The 4,436-nt window shown below is 44.2% G+C and overlaps 1 pseudogene; it reads left to right on the top strand.

The window, feature by feature from the left end:
• The first annotated feature begins 903 nt into the window (after window positions 1–903).
• LOC100062757 (thiol S-methyltransferase TMT1A pseudogene) lies at window positions 904–1,572 on the top strand (annotated as a pseudogene).
• The last annotated feature ends 2,864 nt before the right edge of the window (window positions 1,573–4,436 follow it).

Raw genomic sequence — 4,436 nt, 5'->3', positions numbered from 1 at the left:
GGAAAACAAGATAAAGGAAAGGATTACTGCAGGATAAAGAGACTTGAGCATGCGGGTTGGTGGAGGCAAAGGAGATAGACCCTAAGGAGAGGTGTTAAATATGAGAGAAAGAGAAAGGGGAGCTAATTAATGGAGCAAGGTTGAGGGTGGGGGTTAAGAACCCAGGAGGGGCCAGCCCGGGTGCAGAGGAGAAACGCCCCACATCTGTGGCAGGAAGGAGCCAAGGGTGGACGAGGAGACACACCTTCAAAGGTGGGCAGAGGAAGCCAGTTCAGAGAAGTTTCTACGGACTCTATGAGAATGGCCATTTCTGCTTCCAGGGGTGATAAAAACAACATTTTGTGGGGCTGTTCTGACCAAAGTCTCTGCCGCTGGTCCTCCTGCGCATGCACATTCTCTGGTCTCAGACTAGCAGAGACCAGCAGCCTCAGGGAAACCGTAGAGCTCCAGGGTGAAAGGGGTCTGCTGGACTCAGACTGCCGCTTCCTAGCCACACGGCCCTGTAGCTAACCTCTGTGAGACTCAGTTTCTTCTTCTGTAAAATGGGGAATCAACAGTGTCTATCCCGTGGGCTTTTTTAAGTACTGAGGAAGATAATGTATAGAATGTGCTTGAAGACTCAATAGACGACGTTGTTGAAGTTACTGTGGTGGACTGGCATTGGAACGTCGGCTGTGCTCTTGGCGATTCCTATCTTCTCTTTTCCGGTGGGAGCCCAAGGAGACTGGAACTTGAGACACCACCTCCCTTGATTTGTCCCTCATTTGGTGACTCTGTGCTCCCGGGGAAGTCTACAGGGTCTTACATTACCCGCGGTGGTGCTGCCACCCCCCACCCCACTCCCAACCCCCCATCCCCATGCTTCTGCCTTCTTTCCTGCACACTACCAGTCCTCACCCACCTTCTCTTTCTGGCCATATGCATCCCGGCATTTCCCATATACCTGTGAACTTTCTGGGCTTGTGGAATAGGATATGTAAAATATGGTTCCCCCGCTTCTTGGAGAGGTTCACGGTGACGTACAACGAACAGATGGCCAGCAAGAAGCGGGAGCTCTTCAGCAACCTGCAGGAGTTTGTGGGATCCTCCGGGAAGCTCTCCCTGGTGGAAGTGGGCTGTGGCACCGGGGCCAACTTCAAGTACTACCCACCTGGGCGCAGGGTGACCTGTATTGACCCCAACCCCAACTTTGAGAAGTTCTTGATCAAGAGCGTTGCCGAGAACCGACATGTGCAGTTCGAGCGCTTTGTGGTGGCTGCCGGGGAGAACGTGCACCAGGTGGCCGATGGCTCCGCGGACGCGGTGGTCTGCACCCTGGTCCTGTGCTCTGTGGAGAACCAGGAGCAAATCCTCCAGGAAGTGCGCAGGGTGCTGAGGCCGGTGAGTGAGGGGGGAGGGGGAAGAGACCCATCTTCACTGCGCACTAAGCTGGACACCTGTGGGCTTCAGACACAGCGCTCACTAAGGGTGACCTTGGGCAGGTGACTCCACTCATTCCTTTGTTCATTTCATTATTCAACAAACATTTAGAGAATGTTGACTACGTGCAGCTACACAGTATTCCTGGGGAGAGAAATTAGTCTCAGAGAGGTTAAATGCCTTTGCACAAAAGCACATAGCTCACAGAAATGGCAGAGACACACCTAAAATTCAGACGCCTGAACCTCTGGGTTAAGAAGATCCAGGGAGCTCACCATTATCCAGCTCTGGCCGCTTCCAACCTGGTGTCTCTAAGTCCCATCCCAGAGTCCAGTTCTCTAAAGATGAGAACAGTGAGCCCCCACGGGGCATGCCAGAACATCTCCCTTCTCCAACAAATGAGAACTTGTGAGTACGGGGACAGCCATCTTTATTTATGCATATGTTCTTCAGTTTTCACATGGGCGCCTCAGGAGTTAGCTACACACCATTCTCTAGGGCTTTTCTCTAGTAGAAAAATGAAAAGGTCTGCTGGGACAGACAGAGAATCAGGGAGAGCAGTCTCTCCAAAGACATCGCCAACGGCATCGCCTCACGTCTGCAACACTGTTAACTTGCAGTGTTTCTTACTTCATTGTCTTTAATTATAAAGAAAATTACAAATGATTCAAAGAATTCGAAAATTAAAGGAGAACATAGAGGAAAAAATGAAAATTCTTCCTTCATTTCCCTAAATCCCCTACGTATCCCAGTAGGTCGCTACGGTTAGCGGGTATCCCGCCATTTTTTCTCTTTTTTAAAACTTTCTTTTTTAAATACTTCCCTGGGATTTGGAAGTTTTTCTATCTATCTCGAGTTTACTAATAGTTACTTTCACCTTTCAAGTTGTATTGAACCTGTACTTTAACATCAACATACCAAAATTATGTGTTTATATGCCCCCCCTGCAGCTTAGAAGAGACCTATAACACTTTTTATTTCTCCATCCTCAGCCCCTCTTTCCTCTCAACCCCATCAGTTTCTCCATCCCATATCCTGGCTTTGGTTAAAATCATCTGTAATTTTAGTTTCCACCTGTTACTAAGGATTTTCTCTCTTGTTTTCTATTTCGAAGATCTTTTCTAACTTATAACAAAGCTTAAAATCAGTTAATCATCATCCTTTTTATTTACTAAAGATTTTACTAGATTTACTGTTCTCCACTGTTTCCTATGCTCTTTGTTTCCCTGTCTTGAGGTGTTTTTGTTCTTGGTTTTCAGATTTAATTTTCATTTGTCTCAACTCCCTTCTTGAATAGTTTCCTGAGAAATGGTACATGGAGATACCTGGCACATCTTCTCCACTCCCCCTTAATAATATTTTGGCCAAGATTCTTGGATGAGTCCTTGCCCTCAGAAGTTGTGAGCATTGGTCCACGGTCCTGGACCTTTCCAAGTTACAGATGATGCCTTCAGTGCCAGTCTGATTCTCATTCCTCTTCAGGTAACTTGTTTTTGTTGTTGATAGTTTTTATGTCTGGAAGTTTTTAGGATTTTCACTTTTTTTTTTAAGTTCTGAAATTTCACCAGGATATGACTAGGTGTGTATCTTGTTTTCATCCATCTTGCTAGGCGTTCAAAGAACCCTTTTTATGTTCTTATATACACAAGTCTTCCTTTAGCTCAGAGAAGTTTTCCTCTATGGCTTCTTTCTATATTGGTTCTCCTCCATTTGTTCTTTTTTCTTCTTCTGGAACAACTGTTATTCAGATATAAGATCTCATAGCTGTGGCATCCTTGCTCTTATCTTTTCTCTCACAATTTCCATTTCTTTATGTTTTTGTTCTATGTTACAACATAGTTCCTCCATTTGATCTTCTAGATGACTTCCTCTATCATTCAGCAGTATTCCTTCTACTTTTCATTTTCTCTATTGAATTTTAAATTCAGCATTTTTTTTAATTGCCAAAACCTTTTTCTATTCCCTGATCATTCCTTTTTGTTGAAGCCCCATACAAGTATTTTCATTGTTCTGCATTGTTTTTAAGTTCTATCTTATTTGTTCCATTAAATTTTCCTCAGTAGGAGGCACTTGTTCTGATGGTTCAAATCAGTGTCCTCCCTTCTGGTTGACAGCGAATGGGCCGGTAGGCAGGACTCTCTTGTCTGAAGAATGGGGAGAACCTCTAGGTTCTTTGGCTGTTCCAGGTGTGAATAGATAAGGGCAATTTTCTCCCAGCTCAGGCAAACAGAGTGGGTCCCCTCTAGGGCAGCCATCCTCAATAGGTTTAGGGGGCTTCTCTTCAGGTCTTTTGCAAAGTGGCCAGGGCTAGTCTTTCCCTTGTCCTGAGGGAGTGGATCTACATTCTCTCTTGCACTGGACCCCCTGTTTCCCACATTCTCTCTCTTCCTCTTTCTTAGTTTACTCCCTCGTTTGGGTAGAGCACATCCTCCAGTAGCTTTCTGAGAAAGGTGAGGTAAAAGTGTTGAGAGAGTGCATGTCTGAATACTTTTTATTCTCAAAACCAGTTCATAGTTTGGACATGCATAGAATTCTGAGTTGGAAAATGTTTCCCCTCAAAATTTTGAAGGTATCCATTGTCTAGTAACTGCCATGTTACTTTTGAGAATTCTGAAGCCATCCTGCTTCTGGATTCTTTATAAGAAACCTTTTTACTCCTCTCTATAAGTTTGTAGAATCTTGTCTGCCCCCAGTGAAATGACTTGATGATATCTGTTGGGGGTTTAGTGGTCCATTTTAATCTGCAAACTCATGTCTTTCAGTTCTGGAAATTTTTCTTGGATTATTTCTTTGATTTTTTTTTCTTATATTTCACTCTGTTCTCTCCTTCTGGGCCTCTTCTTATTTAAATGCTGAGCCTTCTAAACTGGTTCTCAAATTTTCTTATCTTTGCTCTCCTATTTCCCATATGTTTGTCCTTTTTCTACATTTTCTAGTCTTCCTTCATATTCTCTTCAAAGCCTTTTACTAAATTTTTCATTTCTGCTGTCATAATTTAATTTCCCAGGGCTGATTTT

The sequence above is a fragment of the Equus caballus genome, chromosome 6, assembly GCF_041296265.1.
Source record: "Equus caballus isolate H_3958 breed thoroughbred chromosome 6, TB-T2T, whole genome shotgun sequence".
Lineage (NCBI taxonomy): Eukaryota > Metazoa > Chordata > Mammalia > Perissodactyla > Equidae > Equus > Equus caballus.
Note: the sequence above shows the minus strand (reverse complement) of the source record. Positions and strands in the feature narration are given on the sequence as shown.